The sequence below is a fragment of the Notolabrus celidotus genome, chromosome 4 (genome assembly GCF_009762535.1).
Source record: "Notolabrus celidotus isolate fNotCel1 chromosome 4, fNotCel1.pri, whole genome shotgun sequence".
Taxonomy (NCBI): Eukaryota; Metazoa; Chordata; class Actinopteri; order Labriformes; family Labridae; genus Notolabrus; species Notolabrus celidotus.
The window spans coordinates 27816742-27836162 of NC_048275.1; the positions used below are offsets into that span (position 1 = coordinate 27816742).

At 40.1% G+C, this 19421-nt stretch overlaps 1 protein-coding gene across 3 annotated transcripts in view; it reads right to left on the reverse strand.

Moving 5' to 3' along the window:
- Positions 1 to 19421, reverse strand: part of LOC117811059 (gamma-aminobutyric acid receptor subunit pi) — a 74791-nt gene that overhangs the window by 23939 nt on the left and 31431 nt on the right. The gene's annotated exons all lie outside the window — the stretch shown is intronic.

Below are 19421 nucleotides of genomic sequence, written 5' to 3' on the forward strand. Positions count from 1 at the left end.
AAGAAGAAGAGAAAAGGAGAAATAAGAGTTATTTTTTCGTTTCTGCTCCTGTTGTGGGTTTACCAAGTGGGTTTGTCTTTGCGAGAAACACAGTATTCATAGAGTCTGCAGGGCGTCGATTGAGTTCCACGGCAGGTCTTGAAACATGCTGAGTGAAAGAAAAGATTAAAACGTGAACATGGGACTGAAAAACCAAAAGAAAGAGAATGAAGGCACAAAGAAGCGCCTTCCAATATGAAATAACCTCGAGTTGACCAAGTTTAAACCATCCATCTTGCTGTTTTTCTTTTCACTAACGCCTTTAAAATTACTGTTTGCTTTCATGGGATTTCTTTCCCCTCATTCTTTGTGAATGCTATCCTTTAAGGGACATTGAAGTGTGGGTAGATGATTATATTGCTGGCAATTGCGGCAGGGGAAAAGAACACTCATTGCGCCTCCCCCCAGTGGTGTGTGTGTGTATTTGTGTATAAATCAGGCTCTAAATAGAGAATGCCGGCTGTAGAGAGGAAGCCCCAGGGCACGTGCAATGATGCAAGAAGGGGCTGCAGCGAGACAGATCAGGCCATGTGCAGAGGCAGAAAACATTCATCGGTACATACTGACAGAGTCCTCTTCTGTCACTGCAGAATTTAAATATGTGGCAAGCATAGAGAGATCGTTATCACCAGTCATTCATTGTTCGTGTGAACGTGCTGCTCCAAATAAGTCCTGATACCTTGATTGCTGTAAACAAGTTAACAGAATTGGTTGGCAATATTCTTTCCCATGACGATTGTTGTGTTTATTGTTGCTTGCTTCTTCTCATCCTGTTTCTGTTAGGTGTCATAAAGAAATCCCCTAATCTCGTCAAATAATCAAGTGACTTTCCCTCTAAAGCTCACCCTGTGGGTTTCTTCTTGGTAAAGACCTTGTTTGTATATGTTAATTATAGAAACGTCTCAGAAGAATGTGATCATTTATTGATGATATGATGCTACATGCAACCCATTAAAAGCTTCTTTTGCTGTAGGGAGTCACAGTCTTTTAACTTTATGGAAGGAGTCTTTATGGAATCGAGTCTAAAAAAAAAAACATCCAGAGCCATGCACCACATCCACGCTCCTTAGGGAAGCTTAAAAGATGCCGTCAAAAAGAGGATGCTGTTGCTTTGTTTCAGGAAGTGATGCTCATAAGCTCGGGACATGTAACAAAGGGTTATTAAAGCTGGGGTTGGTAGTCACGAAAAACTAGCATGAATTTTAATGTAGCATTTCCTCATGACTCCGTCTAACCCCTCCCCTGCTCCCCTTGGAGCTCCTCCAAAACGACGCCCCCCCGCTCACATGCACGAGCGCCGCTGATTTGCGACCATATGATCGTGACTGATTCAAAATCGGTCCTCACCAAAACATTATCATAGTGAAAGTTAAAAACACAAACAAACATGCTGCTATTAGTACTCACAACTGTCATGCTAGCATTATCCAGTTGTACTGGTGACACTATATCAGGAGAAAAGTTATAACACATATAATACTGTAACAGCTCTACTGTTTGTTAAACGTGTTCAGTGTAGATGCTCTTAATTCCTACAGTGTTGACAGGTAGTGAAGGCATCAGGAGAGGTGTAGACTCAGAGTGTGCCAGCGGGAGAGACAAGAAGAGAAGTTTTTCATTCATTCAAACATTGATTGTTGCTTTTTTTGTTGGCGTGAACACGGCCGACAGTGACCGGTTATTAAAGCTAAACGTGTTCATAAATGGGCTCGTCATCCCTACAGCGTCCGGACGGACGCTACAGTACATATACATTTTCTGTAGGACTTACTGAATGTCATTAATTCTTTTGCTTGTCAGAGCCCCCGTGGTGAGAGCTTTTTAGACTCTGATCCGGACTACAGTCCTGAGCAAAGCACCTTATCGGGTCAGAGGGACTAGGCCCGAGGTCGAGCGAGAGGGGCAGTAAATAGAGTCAGGGGAAGCAGAGGCGAAAGACAGGGACTTGGAGTGCAGGCTGGAGAAATGTACACGCAGGAGGCGGGCAGAACAGCAGGACAGGATTTGATTGGTTTAAAATTTGGGGACCCAAAAACTGTGATTGGGTGTTGTTTTCCCAGGCCTTCGGGACATAAAGATCATTTTAACCAGTATGACAAAAAGTGTATCTAAATCTGACCACCAACCCCATCTTTAAGACAACTGAAAATCCATTGATCCTGATAAGGCATTATCAAGTTAAGCATTATCAAGTTAAATCATCCCATTTGATATACTGTTAGCTGTTTTGAGACTAGATAGTGTTAGCATCCAGCTGCTTTCTTGCTAACAGTTTTGTTCCGTAAGATTTGAAAATAGTTTACTTCTTTCTTATTGGATCATTTAACAGTACACAAAGCTAATGTTGGAAGCGGTCACGTGCTTACATTGGCTGTTGTGTATTGAAGTGTGGATAGTGTAGGCGGAGAGAGCTAGCGTTATTTAGCAGTTAGCTCAGGGGTAGCTTGTTAGCTCTAAAGGTTGTTTTACTGTCTTTGCTTATGACAAAATCTGAAGGCTTAATTTTGACAGGATACAGAGGGCGTTCCACCATACCATTTTGTCTGGTACTAAATCATACGGTAACAACCTTCCATAAATGCAAAATTAAATGTCCCATTTTTGACGTTCAGCAAACATTTTCACTGTTGTGTACAGGACACATTGGCCAGAGAAGCCACACCAGCTTGGATCACTTGCAATCTCTCCCTCTCCACAATACACTCATGTATTTGGGCAGGTATACAGCAAATAGGTGAACAACTGCCTGACAATAGACCATTGTACACAATTTCAGCGCACAACCTTCTACATTAGTTGTGTTACGTTGAAACATCAGCAAGGCACTTTAAAATGTCTCACTGATGCTTTAAGTGGATAGATATAATGTGCACTAACTCCTTGCTAACAAGAGGTTTCTCTCCATCCAAGTAAAGTCTTCTCTGAGTGTAGCAAACCATTAACACTGGAGCAAAACAAAAGGTGGTCCTGACTTAACATGCAACTGATTGTTACAGTGCAATGAACTATTTGGCAAAAAAATGCGCTGTTATTTATTTATGTATTAATAACACCTAACAGGCACTAACATTGTCTTTTCAGAAGCTGGTGAGTTTGGTAGCTGGTAAAAGGGGCAGATCAGTCAGATTTCTTCACAACTTGGACCACATGTAGACCTGGAGTTTGATGTTTGCCTGTTTTATTTTGTGTTAGCTACACAAGTATTTTGTTGGATCCAAACCAAGCACTGGAAAACACTTATATTAGACAAAGAAAGAAAGAAAGAAAGACAAATAAAATGAGCAAAACAAGCTTTTTGACGAAGGAAGCAGTGGAACAGCAATTTCATTTTCTGCAAGGCAAACGTACTGCTTTTGTCCATGAAGACTCTTGGCTTTGAGGAGAGCGACGTAACCGCTCTTTCTGACTGATAAAATCGTACCCTTAAACAAAAGGTCTGTCTTTAGGAATTATTTCTTTTGGTAACAGTGACTCAAAATAGAAGAGGAAAAAGGCATTTAGTGGACTTAATTGGTCCTTTTTACCTCAAAAGGATTCAGTAAATAAAGGACTTTATGCTCCCTGAAACTGGCCACTGGAGCAATGCCGTAATAATTGTGATTAGACCAAAACGTAACAAAAAAAGAAGTTAGAAAATACATAAATGACCCTTTGTGTGCCTGTCAAACCAACCTAGAGTCCCAACACAAGTGTGACTGGAAAGTAAGATTCGTCTGAGAAATAATATTACAGCAATGCCACTTTATTTTATGAGATGCAAACACTTACTCTTTAAATTCATGAGTTTATTTTGTGTCTGTTGAATTCAACAGAACCCCACTTTTTTTCCGGAATGAAGAATGCTAAAGCATGTAAATCATACCATACCACTATAAAAACGAGGAAAGAACTTGTTTAACTTCTTCACATTCAGTGTGTAATTCCATCTTTGTCTATAAAAGAATCGCTGATCTCCCTTGTGAGCAGACAGGCTGCTGAATCTACCTCACAGTCTTCAAGATGAGCTTCCAGACTAGACAGGCTGCTGCTGCGAAAAAAGAAGAGCCAAAAGAAAAAGCCCTTCCCCGTGAATCTCAGAACTTGTTCCACCTGACTGTGTCAAATCAGCTTAGACGGTGGGGTAACTGGCTCCCAGCACACTGTTGCTATGCTGCATAAAGTCTCACTCACATGGCTCCCAGGCTGTTGTTTTAGCAGGCTGCAGTCTTGGATGGGGAAGCCATGTTAGTGACAGCGGTGACAGCACTCTGCCTCTGGCACACTGCATTATCAATCTGGGTTGCCCTGTGTGACCCTCATTACATTCACAAATGCTTTTCCATCTGTAAAACTGTATAAGTGGGTTGGTCTGTGTTTGTGGATGAGTTTTAAAAATAGCTCTCTGCAGTGACATAAATGAAGAAAAATTTTACATTTTCAAGGAGGAATGGGATACATCGTGGAAATGAAGAGGATTGTCCTGAAAACACAGATTCTAATCATCTTTGCAGTGTTTTGTTTAAGCGGCGTCAATGCAGGATCAACATTTTAGAGGGTGAAAATGTATTAACTGAGTCAGTTTTTATTTTTGAGTAAGCTTTTATAAGGAGCAGAATTATCCACAGAGGTCTCCTCCTCACAAAACAAGACTAGGTGAATCAAAAGTATAAAAATACTGAATAAAGCATTAACAGTTCAACAGTGCTTTTCTTCGGCAGACAAGCAGCAACCCCCAGTTCTGATTGGCTAAGAGTGATGCATAATTAAGTATAAATAGGGGATTATATTTAACTGGCATGTGGGCATACTGTAGCTGTTTGCGAGGAGGCTTAAGCCCCCCTCAGCCTTACCTCTCTGCCTGTGTCTAGGTTAATCAAAGGTTAGGGTTGAATCAGCATTTCAAAAATGGTTTTGTTGTGACTTGTAAAGAAAGCAGTCAGCTGGAGATGGTAAAGGTGTGTATGGAATCCTAACCCTCCTTTCTGATAAAAGTGAATTTTATGTCCCATGAAAAAAAAACATGAACATTTCCTGAATTTCTCAGGGTGAGCTACATGTGTGAACACCAGTGTCAAAAAAATTTAATCTCAACTTTGTGAAGACTTTCCTGCCAGCCCTGAAGCACATTTTCACACCAGGTCAAGATAAACTGATCTGTGAACACAGCAGAAAATATTCAGGAGAATTCATTGCAACCTATTGAAGGTTGGGATGATGTGTACACCATGTTACTGGTGTGATCGTCATGCACGTCTTCCACAATTTGATGATACTGTCAGTATATCCAGTAACACAGCATTAAAGGCAAAAGATGTCAAGATAGTGTTGAACTCTGTTTCACTTGCCATCTTTGTTGAAAACTTTACGAAGTGACTACTGTAACATTTATTTTGTCATGCTCAGCCTTATGAGAACCTCTACACACACACACTCACACCGCCATCTAACAGGTAGAATGTCCTGCTCTGAAGAAAAATTTCAGGGGTAAGCCATCCAGATATTTTCTAGTAATTTTCAGGAGTTAAAATATATGTAAAGGGGTCTAAAATATGAGACTGATGTTGGCTGATAAAGAGGTTTTGTTTAAGAAAAAGTGGGAAAGCAAGAAAGTTTTACGAAACAGCCAAATCTGATTCAAATGGCAAAATTCTAACTGAGGTCCAGCTATGGATGGAAAAAAGGTTGTCAAATAATAAACAGGATCAAAAAAATCTACAGCTACCAGTGCTAGAATCACAGGACTGATTTCCTAGCATGGCAGTGCTATTCATCTTTGATGTTCAGTGTCAGTGTTTTGCAGTCTGACGATGAAACGCTGCTTCTTTGACTCTATCCTCCTCTGAAAATCCCCAGACTCTCTAACTTTGGGCTGTCTAAGCCTTCACCTGCAGACGTTCTCCAACCTGCCAACCTTCCGCTATTCACTGAGCCCTGACTGATAAAAAAAAGAACAAAGAAAGATCCTTACAATCCCCTTAGAATCACACGAGATACTAATGTTAACAACTTTGTTATTATGTGCAGGGTGGCATCATCAGGAAGACTAGAGGAGACTTAAAATGAGCGTGCATTAGCGCACTGCAACACATGAACACACACTTACTGCATACATGCACGAACACACACACAAACAAACATCACTCATATTTATGTAGTGTGGGGTCCCTCTATCCCCAGATGGAAGCACACTACACACTTTCCCAGAATGCACGCTGACAGACCCGACACACCTGCCCACCTGGCTGCCAATCAAGAATAACAGGATGATACACCAAGTGCCCACAACTGAGCTGAATACGGCCTCTGCCATATCAAGTCACAGCATGCTTTCAACACAATTATAAAAACATAGATTCAAATGAAAACATTACCCTTGTGTTTTTATGTGGACCCCACGTCAGATATTCAAAACTTAAAGATGTTTTCAGGGCAGAGTGTTTGAAAGTAGAATGAAAAGAGTTGAAAATCAATTTATTTAATATATAAGGTAGAGGTAATGCAACGACAGCTCACTGTCACCTCACAACTCATCTTGTTAAAGCACCCACTGGGCCTCCATCCACTGAGATAACACATGCAGGTTAAACTTAGACCGCCTGTAGGTGTGATTGTTTTCTTCTGTCTAGGAGTGTTAGCCCTGTGATGGACTGACAACCTGTGTGGGGTGGACAAGCCTCAAAGGTGATGCATACTAGGGGGCTCAACAAGTTCAAACTGGACAAACTTAACTTCAAATGAATGCATTTATATCTCATTTTCAAAATCTTTTACACACTCTTCATTGACTTAACAAAACCATTGCTCCTTCTCTCGGATCACCTGCACAAGTATAAGCTCTTTTATATTGCTAGTCTACACTATGTAAATCCCAGTATATGATTTACATTACGTTATGGTGCTGCAAAAGCAAAAGAGGCATGTAAACACGCAGCAGGAGCTTCACATATACACACACTCAGACATGCACACACACTGTGCTGTTTTGCTGTGCCTGCATTGTGAGTTCACACAGATCCCATCTCACCCGTTATGCCTCTGGATCCTCTGATGCCGGCAAAGCAGTGAGATGTCTTTGTCCCACCATCACACCTCTGTGACATTTACATTGAAGGCAAGGTGTCCCAGAGGTGTAAATGTTAGGCCTTGAACTCGTAATATGAAAAGGGCTAAGGTCTATCTTCTATTCCTAACTGAAATGGTAATTCGTCTATTTTTATCCTGGAGCCAATTTCTGAACGTTATTGGATATCAGTGACTGAAAGGTGCAATAGTTTGGGAATTGTTTGACAACAGCAGCAAAAAAACAAAAACAGAATTAGCTGCAAGGGAATCCAAAATGTGCACTTCAATGTCTTGTATTTGCCAGGAACAGGTTCAGATTATTAGTGTCTGACAACATTGCAAAAAGATCCCTACAGAGACAGAGCTTCTTGTTGAAATGTAAGGTGCTTTTTTTTTTTACGAACAGAAATATGATTACTTCATATTGCTTCCCTCAAAGCCACCAGAGTCCAGTAACAGCAAACAAAATAGTTTAGCTTGCCAACACAGAAGTTGTTGGTCAGCAGCTGACTGAATCAGTTTTCTTGTGTTATTGGGTGATTTGGTGGTTTAATTTGGAGGTTTGTTCAGATACACACTGTGTTTTGTAGCAAAATAACGCTGAAAAAGAAACACCTATCCAGCAGCAGTAGACCAAAGTCTTCCTCCATGGCCTCACCAAACCTCTCCCATGCCTGAGTTTTCACCTCGGTGACCGCCCGGCGGCAGATCGCTTGGTCTGCCGGTACCTGTCAGCTGTCTCCCGAGTCCCACAAGCCAGCCACGACCTGTAGGACTTTCTTATGTTGCAGCCATTACAGCCTTTCACTAATTGCTTGCTGAAGCAATCCACAGGAGCAATTCCAAAATACCTTGCGCTTTTTGGAAATGTATACCTGAAAACATGCAAAATTACCAGAAGTCCTCCTCAAAGCAAGCTCATGAATAGTGGATAAAAGTGATAACATAAATGTAAGTTTTTGTAGCAAGGGCTTCCAACATACTGTATGTAGATACTTTGGATGACCTATTATTGGGCACAAAATAGAGGTAAAACTCATTCCTTAAATGCATCGAGCAGATACTTCAACTAAAAGCGCAACAGTCAGATGTCAACATTAGCAGCTTCATATGTCTGAAGGCCTGATCTGTCGTGGCACTTGTAGCAGCTGCGTTATCTGCACAGTCACTTTGGATCCAAACAACACCTTCTAATGTGCTAATTGGCTGATCCCAAGTCACTGCTCCTTAACTCCCTGACCTCAGAGGGAAGGAAGTGTCAGCAGGAGGCGATGATCAGTGTGTCTCCCTTTGTCACGATCACAATCCTTGCTTCCTCCCGGTAATGAGCGCTGAGGTTTGCTTTTTCTCCTGTTGGCATCTTGTTCTCTCATTATGTCTCTTCTTGTCTTTCATCTGTCTTTTCGTCTGTTTCTCACAGCAGGAACAGTCAAAGTCTGACGCTTCACTGCACCATGATGAAGATAATTATCCAAAATATTACATCCATCATGTGATTGGTGGCTTGGTATAAATGTGCATAAAAACAGAAGAAGTAATCATGTAAAATACTCTGTAGTAACGTGAAAGAGTAAGGACAGAAAGTTTATAAAATTGGTAGCTAAAAGGTTCATACATTTAAAATAAGTTTGCTCAAAAGTTTGACATTTTGGGAGAAAGTTGTGATTTCTGTTTGAGAGTTGCATAAGAAAATCATAATATATTATTCCTGTGGAGAAAACCACAGGGATGAGACACAGATTGTTGCTACACATGCAGTTATGTTCAGGAGACTCTGGATGTCTTCGTCAAATCATGCTGATCTGCAAAAAAAAAGTGTGGTGCGTCAGACTTGTATTGATTAGCAGTGGGACCATTTGACGCCATATCCAGGCAATTCTTACTGGCTGCAGTCATAAATAAGATAATATAAGATATAATCTGTAGAATCTGCGCCCCGTTGTGTGTTGAGACTTTTTCTGTCAGAGCTTCATGCCTCTCACTGAGCCCTGTTAATCAGCATAGAGGAATTTTAAACACTTAATCACAAACCAATTTCAGAGATAGAGAGTGATAGCAAGAGTGTTAATCATGATGTCCCAGATGGGGAGGTTGTCACACAGGGCTACAACCATCACAAAAACATCATGAAACAACAGAGGCAGCTGGTACATTGCCAGCCAGATTCTTCTTATAAAACATAAGAAGAACTGGCTAGGGACACAAACATCATCCGCAAAAGCTGCATTAGTATGCATAGCAACGTTACGTTTCTGACCAGGGTGGTAGCACTGGAACTGGCCTTGGACTAGTCCAACTTAAGTCCTTATGATTTGACTTTAGCTCCAACACAATGACCATTTACAACATTTGAACATAAAGAACAAGAGGATGCCTTATCTATATAAGGTTGTATTTTATAAAATTCTGTCCCTGTCAGGATACCGAAAGAGGCACCACAGGTCATGTTTTACTTTCAAATATTTCACAACAGATGCAAACAAGAAGAGTGCATCATATGCAAAGAGAAGTTGGGAACAACCTCATACAATACAGGACATTTGTCCAGGATGAATCTCAAAAAGTAAATGAGATGCTAAAGTAACCAAAACTGTTGATAACATTACTGCTAGCAAGATGCTAGCTAATGTAAGCCGCTATAGCAACTAAGCTACTTGGCCCAAGATGTTTGTTCACTTCAAATCAACAGTGGGTGTGCTGCAGGTATTTCTGAGTTTATTAGACACCTGCAATGATCACACTGAACCAGAAACAATGGGTGCATCTTCCCCAGAGGTTTGAACAACGATTTGATCTTTTTTTACATCCTGAGGCAATGGGGACTCTCTGACTCGGCCTCTTGGCGACGGGGACTAAATTCTGATTTGGACCCTGACTCAGGTAAGGAATTGACTCAGACTCAGGTAACTCAGTTAATAGGAACTCAATTTGGATTCTTCTTTGGTGTCTCTGACATTACTCAGTCTTGAAAACTGGGGACAAGAGACTTGACTCAAGGTTTAGTGACTCAACCAGACTGGATCTGACATCTTGTAACTCTATTATCAGTATTCCTGTTCATTAAATGTACTCAGATTACAACTCAGATATGAGGTAGGCAGAGATCATTTTGTTAACAAAAAGTATGGCAAAAAATGTTTGTCAACAACCCTTTTTTCCATGACAAAGACAAGATGACGAGCTGAAATACATTGCTGATAATAAAAACTTGGATGAACGTATGTGTTTTTTTTGTTAACAAGACAATGACAACACGAAAATGTTAGTGGCGGACTGCCGGACATTAAGAATCCATGAAATGCTTTTTTTTAAACACTGATAGTCTAATCTGTCAAAATACTAGCAATGTAGTCCATAGTAGTGACAGGCTTAGTTGTGCAGCGCAGTGTTACCTTCGTCACACAACAAGTGTTCTGTGTGTACCAGCTCTCCCCACCTCCAAGCTTCTTTCTCTTTTTCATTGATGATTTTTTTGTTAGTGACAAAGCCATAACCAGCTACCAGGGCAACACGACGAGGGACGTCTGTTAAAATGTGACGTTTGTCATTTTTTTGCCACTATAACCCCTAAAAACTTTGTGTTATTTGACACATTTAGTAAGACTTTATTAAGTGTTGATCAACTCTGAATCAGTAAGGTGAAGATGCAGCTCAGAGTGAAGTGAACCGACTGTCTGTCCACTGCACAGACATTTAAGGACTGTTGTAAGTGCAATACAGTCCTCATATTGTGTGTTCAAAGCACTTTCATTTAAATCCAGAGAATCAAAATACAGCCATAACGTCCACAGACAGATTTTTTTCTTATTACTTGACTTAGAGTGAGGAACACTCTCCTATATTACCACCATTATCTGTTTGTACTGACCTTTCCTTACTTTAGTAGATCAGTAGGGACATCATTACATGGTAGGTAGCGGCTAAGTTATTTAATTGAAGATATTACACAAGCAAAAGCTTTAAAGAGTGAAAAGTTGGAGATTTTAATGCTGGTACAAACCTGATACCAATATCTGATCAACTACATGATTAAGAGGAATGCCCAGTTCAACAAAACCCTCCATGTCAACCCCTTTAAAATAAGTGTTTGCAAAGATAAGGAAAAAAGACAAGGCACATAAAACTGAATGAAAGGAAAACTGAAGTAGACACTTGAAGAGAGATACCAGTAGAGTGTAGTCCTGTTTGAAAACTATATCACAGAAATACTAAGATGTAACGACTCAAGAAAGATATGCCAAGTGAATAAAGTACAAACAGAACATCTGGCACCATCTTCAGCTGTATAGCCTCCACTTATGTCTGTATATATACTGTATATGAACCATATATGTAGTGTACATTAAATGGCCTGCAGCAGGTGAAGTTGATGTGTCTTGTGTTAGATGCGTGGGTGGAGAAGCAGCCGGAGTAATACTGGGGTGACAGGGCAGCTGGAAATGAAGTAGTCAAACCCTGTGGGGGAATTTGCCTTTTCAGATCCTGTTTCATGACATGTCCTCCCAACAGACAACTCCCCCCTACCCATCGACCCCACCCCCCTACCCTATTCCCAATCTCCACAGCAAACAGACATCAGTCCAGGCAGCACTTGCACATTTCACAACAGATTAATTCAGTTGAAGATAACCCCCGCAGAGAGCTGAGTAACACTCTCTGTAGACCCTCTCCCTCTGCCTCCTCCCACTCAGCAGCTTCCACCCGTTCTTCTTTCATTGATTCTCACTCCCCAAACTCCCTCATACTTTCTCTGCAGGGACGTCCCCGCAGCCGCTGTCATGCCGTGCTTCAGCTCCAACAAGAGAGCTAAACACATGTGTTCTGGATCCACGCAGGGAGCAATGTGATTAAATATCCCTCTGGCAGGAGTGTTTACACATACTAAGTTATATGTACCTCCAAATGGACTGAGGCACATTGAATTTCACAAGATAAACTCAATCAGTTAAATGGACTTGAATTAACATATGGTTTAGTTTGCTGCCTCCTCCCGTCAATCAAAGTTATAAAACCAAGCATTTAATCAAATTGTATCTACTAATTGGTACAATTCCTCCTTGAGGGGTTAGACCAATAATGTGTCATCATGATTCAAATACAATCATCCATGTTTGAAGGTTATACACAACATATGAGAAAAGGCAGATCCTCATTTGACATTTCAAGTCAGAGATTCAAGTCATTTGCAGATTTGTGACGCCAACATACTCCATGCTTACTCACACTACGGGCAAATTTTGCCCCCGTAATGATGTGTTGATAAATTAAAGCTGTTGTGTATTAGGGTTCATTGACCTGAACTAAAGGCAGACTAGTGCCCAATTTCATAACCTGAATCTAGGATCAGTTCCAGGATTCCTCAGAAGGACATTAACTACAAGATATCTATTTCAGCTGTGGAGCACAGATCTGTCTTAACATGAAATCCAGCTGTCCTCAGCTTAAACTTTGAAAGCTCATTACAAATTCGTCATTAAGGCTAGAACTTTGCAATTTTTATCGAGTGGCCAAATCAGCAGAGATTCTGATGGACTCACCTCGGCGGACTTTCAGGGAGAATGCTTGAATCGAAGTCCATCTCTTTTTTTCTCAATAGCTGTGGAATTGATTAAGCATATCTCTTTCAATCATTTCAATTGTTGTTCACCTGACATCAACTGGCTACACAGCATTGTCAGACTTTACAAGACCAGATCAGCGAAGTGATGAGGTATACATCTTGATGCACAGGGGCGCCAAAACAGACACAAATTGAAAGTTCCTTACAACAATTTATAAACTGTTTATCTAAAGGTTGAAAGAAGGATGGAAAGGTTAATGGACTTTACTTGTCTTGACAACCCAAAGCGCTTTTACACTACTTGTCACTTGTCACATTCACACCACAGTCCTCTGATGGCAGAGGATGCTACATTATTAAACCAATTTGGGGTTCCGTGTCTAAATTGGGGTTTGGGATTCAATGTCCAGTCCAACATCAATTCAGCGGACGCCTGGAGCTGAGACTGAACCTCACACTACCACTGAGCCACAGCTGCACGACTATGTTTCAGGAGGATATTTTCTGGTGGTTATTGAAAACTGGGACGCAATTTCAGATATTTATTTTATTTCTTTATACAAAACATAACTATGGTGCAGTATGAGTAGTATGATGTTAGCGAGAAGGCTCAGAGACACTGTGAAGAAAGCAGTTCCCCACAGAGAAAGAAAATGAAGAAGCTCTGACGAGGAAGGTGGAAGAACCCTGGATGCTGAGCTCGTTGTCTGAAATCTAATAGAACAGGTGACTTACAGAAATGTTGAGGGCTGATGGTGATGAGAAGTTGACTCAAATGCAGATGGTGTGTGTTTGAATCCAGCTTGTGTTTCGTTTTCTTCACGGGTAACTGTAATTTATTGCTCACGTATACGTATCATTATTGGAATATGGTCTTTACAAACTGCCAATATTCAACAACAGGCCATAGATGTTTCTTAAAAGTCTTCTCAATGGTAAAAAAAACGCTGTTTAAAGATGACACTTAGTCTTACATCAGATATCGTGTTCTGTCCATTACAGACACGTGATTTAAGTGTTGTAGTGTAGTTTTTGTCAGGACAGTTATGCGAGAAGTGCAAACTCACCTCTGCTAAGGACATATGACATCTGTATTGCTCTTAAAGAACCAGATCATATGGTCAGCAACTGAAACGTTTCTCACTATGTGCTGATATTATGCTGCTTCACTGCATGAGATACCCTGGTGACTTCCTTAGTGCGACATGCTATTAAGTCAGATGAGGCGTCCATTGTCTATAGTGACAAGCTGCTGCAGAGAACAGGTAGAGCGTACGGCATTAGCTCAATCCTCAAGGTGTGCTGGAAACTTTCGCTCCTGACTGGATGCCTCGCCTGTCAGGTTGCATTAAACGTCTTCTTTTCTTTTTTTTCCCCACTGTGAAATGGGATTTGAGGGGAGCCGCTGCTGCTCTCATATGCTGAGATTATTCTCTCGCTCATCAGGGACTTTTCGAGGCTTCCTCAGACCCCTCAGCCACTTCGTGCTCAGAGATGCAGAGGCAGGAAACCAGGCACCGCGAGAAAAGAAGTCCTCCTGAGTTCATGTTGCTGCCTTTTGTGGATAAAAGCAGCTGTTTCTTCCTTTCATGCTATCCCAGGCAGCTCCCTAAGCTGCACTGCACAGAGGAGAATAGAACATTTACTGTCTTCATAAGCTCACTGAAGTCTGAAGCTCGGAGTTATGACACTAAAACATGTAATTTACTTCAGGCATATCAGTGTGGATGGTATGGTTTATATGGTATGGTTTGTAATTTATATGTTGATCTGCCTACTTTGGTCTGATTTGCAGCTTTAGTTTGTCAGGCCCTTTAACCCTTTACAAACGGACTTCTCCCAAGTAGACAGAGGAGATCTTTGAACTCAGGAGGACTTTTTTTCTTGTGGTGCTTTGTTTCCTTCCCCTGCATCTCTAGGCATGGAGTGGCTGAGGGGTCTGAGAAGGCCTGGAAAAGTCCCTGATGTGCAAGAGAATAATCTCAGCGTGAGATTATTCTCTCGTTAAGCTCTCCCATTGACTTCATGCTGCTGTGATGCATTTGTTTACTTTGCACTGAAGGCCAAACTGTCCTTGCCAAGCCATATTCTTAGAATTAATCCCTTGACAACTCTAAGTTCCATTAAGTAACTTTCAACTAATTTAATATCTTCTTAGTTCTTATATATTAGCTTTACTTGGGTGTACTGTGCTGGGTGGTGATCCTGCATATATTGCATCAAGTTTGACATGTTTGATCTTTAACCCAAAATGTTTATTTGAGCAGGTTTTGCAGACCTGTGTTCCGTTGTCTTGAAGAACTCCTTCATCATTGTTGGAGTAACTGAAATACACCCACACTGCAGACTTTGTTTGTTTCTTCGATGGATAGAAAACTTTGCTGCTTGGTGTCTGCTGTAGTTGAGTGAATGTAACGTAGCCTCCATGTCTCTTGATAAGCATGGCACATCAAGCTGGAGCACCACAGATGTCCCTTTGTTTTTGTGCTGTGCAAGTTGTGCCAAACATAATGTATGACCACATTTTGAGAGACAATTTAAGCACTTGGTGTAGCAGAGCCTTTACAAATAAATAATACTTTCTAAAGCATGGTTGATAGACACCAGCTGCACAGATGTGCCAGCGACTGCCACTACTACTATCCGCCTCACCACTATCATCTCTCTCTCTCTCTCTCTCTCTCTCTCTCTCTCTCTCTCTCTCTCTCTCTCTCTCTCTCTCTCTCTCTCTCCTCTATTTGGTGGAGGTAGATGTGTTTCTAACATGAGTCTGGTTCTGCTCGAGGTTTCTGCCTGTTAAAGGAAGTTTTTTGTTGCAGCTGTAACTTGCTAAATGCTGCAAAGTGCTCTGCTCATGGTGGATTAAGATGAGATAAGACTGAGTCCTGTCTTTAAGATGAGACTTGATCTTAACCTGCCTTGATGTTGGGTCTTTGTTAATAATTTAACATAGAATGCAGTCTAAACCTGCTATCTGTGTAAGGGGTCTTGAGATAACATTTTTTGCATAGACTCTAAACGCTTGGTGCTATATAAATAAAGATTGATTAATTGATTGATTGATTGATTGATTGATAAGGAAGCAAGTTAATTACTGCATCCTTGCCATCAGAGTTAACTTCAGTTTGTTTTATAACCAGCTGCGAACACCACTCAGGAGCTTTAAATGAACATTTTGACCAATATGACTTTAAGACATGGAGAAATGATATTTCCATATGAGAACACATTCCTGCAAGTCAGCTGTTTCATTATTTAGACAGTTTTTAGCCTAAAACCCTAAAAAAAAAAAAAGAATCTTGTTCTGGCCCCAATGTTGGCAAATTGGTTGTAATCAGCCCGTGGAGGAAACAGATTATCATTGCTGTAGTGCATTTTCCTGCATATGCTGTCAATCCTAATAGTTTAACTCAAATTTGAGATACCATTTCTCATTTATTGCCGTTACAGCTGCATAAGGCTTAGCTCGTTAGCTTCTTTTAGCCTGACCTGGTTTAATTAATGATACATTCAGGGAGGAAAGTTTCCCCACTGATTATTGAAGGAGTTAGGTTTGTCAATGAAGTGCTGTACAGCCAATTAAACTGAAGTATTGCTCACTTTGCACTATCAGCTTGTCATGCCTTCTTACATCCACACAGCGCTCAATCAATTAGAGACCAGAACAATCAGGAATGAAATGGTATCCTGAATCATACAGCAAATTAACTGGATTATTCATGTCAGCTCTACAGCCTATCCCTGTCAATGTTAATTGTGTTCTGAATGTACTGCAGTTTCCATTTAAACAAGCTCATTTGTTTTCATAGAGCTGCTAAGTATGACTGCACTGTTGCGAAAATTGCCAATTTAGCCCCCATAATACAACATATGGTTACTTCTAACTCCACACAAACCAGTTCACAAACCAATAGGTGACTTCATGGTAGCTACTTTCCAATTTCATATGCAATCTTTGATTTTCACATAAGAGAAAACACAAAGTATAAAGTAACAGTAGGCACATATGGCTGTCTAGTTGATAGGCAGCATGATTTGGCAAGTACAATCCAACATAATGTTATTTTCTCCTTTGAGTGTTTAAGAAATTCAAAACAGCTTCTTCAAATCTGCCGTGAAACATATCCAGCAGGGTGTTAGACAAACACAGAGAACCTGCTTTTTGTCTGACGTTTAGATTCAAACTCTGACTCACCTCTCTTTATGCAACTCGAGCAAGTAAGTGGTCTGAGAATCAGCCGTGAGTCATTGATTGAATGTTACATTCAGTCATTCTCCAAAGTGGTCTAAAACCTGATGGGTGGCTTGTTGTCATGCGGGCCAGCAGGTCCATGACTCCTTTCCTTTTATGCTAAAAAAAAATTGTGGTCAGTGCTGCAAGATAATGCAATTTCTTTTGACGTCAAAACACTGACAGAAAACAAGGGGGAGTATTAGGAGAAGCTGACATGACATTACTCCAATGCTTCAAGGCTTCAAATAGCCATAAAATTATGCAAAGGTGCAGACTAATGTTGACAAAAATGACTGGGCTTATTCTCTAATGACGGTTTCAAAGAGTGAATTTCATCAGTTTTAATTACAGAGAGCGTCTCATTCACAGGGTGTTTGCTATTAGTGAGCTCAGGGGGAACCAAGTGTTTTCTCCACAACTGCAAAAACAGAGGAAGTCCAAAATGCGCCTGTTGGTATCAATGTGCATCCACAGGCAAGCTCTGCACACATAGAACTCCCTTTCTTACTGCCACATGAGCAGCACTGATTTCTGTCAGTCTGTAAATACCACAAAGTTTAGACATACTTGTAATACCGTTTTTGTCTGTCATGACATTGTCACATAAAATTTAAGCCATGTTCTATCCAGTGAAACCAAAATGCGGAGAGAGGTGAAATCATCAGTTAACATATTGTACAATGCCACCGTTACAGCTATATGTACCTTAACATTCCTGCAATTAATACAGTCAAATTCAGCTTACCTCTTGACATTCTCATATCAATAGCTGGACATCAAATTAAATGAGTATAGGAAATGTTCGTGTTTGCTACACCTAGTTTTTCAATTAAGATTAAAATATAGAAATAAATTAATACTAATAATAATAATAACAATAATAATAATAACAATAATAATAATAACAATAATAACGACAACAACAACAACAATAATAATAATAATAATAATAATAATAATAATAATAATTTTACTTGTAGAGCACTTTTCAAAAACCAGGTTACAAAGTGCTTCACATGGGTAGCAAAATAAAACAGGCAGTTCATAAAAACAAGTCAAGGTAAAGAAATAAAACGTATTCTTAAATACATAAAATACCCCTAAAAGAGCTTTAAAGGAATACAATTATTTTAAAATATATTTCCTAAGGCGGTTAGAATAAAATAAAATCAAATAAAATTCAGATACATCCAGGAAGGCTCTGCAATAAAAGTATGTTTTAAGAAGGGATTTAAAAGAGCTCAAAAGACCATCTTGGACAACTTTCTCAAAATGTTAAGCCAACTGCAATAAACTCAGAAGTTGTTTTTGATCCTGAGCTTTGTTTTGATATTCAAATAAGGTCTTCAGACATGTTTCCTGCAGCTCAATTACATTTCTAAAACTATACTCTTTTTTATCATTAAATGACTTACCCAGGGTTATTCATGCTTCTGTCTCGTCACATTTTGACTTCTGTAATGCCATCTATTTGGGTATATCTCAGAATCTCAGAATAGAGATCAAATAACCTTGATCCTGGCCTCCTTGCATTGGCTTAATGTCCATTTAAAAAGTGGTTTTAAAATCGTGTGACTAACTTTTTAAGCTCTTAATGATCATGCCCCCTTGTTGAATCACTGACCTTCTGGGTCCCTTTGACCTGTGAGCCCTCTCGGATCAGCGGATGTGTGTTTGCTATTTGTATTCAGAGTCTGTTTGAGGACTTAAGGACATCAGGCTTTAGCAGTATGGGCTCCCAGACTCTGGAATGACCTAGCTGCTGAAGTCTGCTGTGCTAAATCTGTCTCTGCTTTAAATCTCGTCTTTAAAAAATTATTTGTTCTTTTTGTTATATCTTAATTAAGCATTTTGTTATATTAATTTTGTGTTAAGTTCTTTGTAACATTGTAAATAAAGTACTATAAAATAAAGATTACCATTATAAATGAAGGTATCAAGGGCTGTCTCCAGTGTTTTCAGCAGTCTGCCTAATGAGGAAGTACCTAATCAGTGCAAACATTTCAATCCTTAATGTGTTTTGTCATCAATTATTTTTTTAATATTTGTTGTTTTACTGTCTGCAGAACTTGGACTGGTTGAGAGAAAGCAAAAGCTGTCATTTCTTCAGAAACTACTACACAGGCATACACAGGACGGATCAGCAAAGAGACAGGACAAGCTGCTTTTTCCACAGGGGCCGCCAAAATCCACACCATAATGAAAGTTCTTCATAGATGCAGTAAATGAGCTGTCTGATGATCGTGCTGGTTTAACAAGAGGGTTGTCAACCGATGTAGCCCCTTTGATAAATCACACACTGCAAACATATCATCATTACACATTTGAGTAATTAATCACAGAACGTAAGTTCAATGGAATGAAGTGGACTGAAATACACACTGAAGCTTAACATTGTGTTGATAGCAACCGAGACATCATCACATCAACACTGAGATCAACAAGTTGGATTTTCATGAAGAGAAGTCGTCTAATCTGCATTTTATGCCTCTGTGACTAATCCATAACTACTCTTAGCATTTTTCCCGGTCCATTACAGACTCAAGC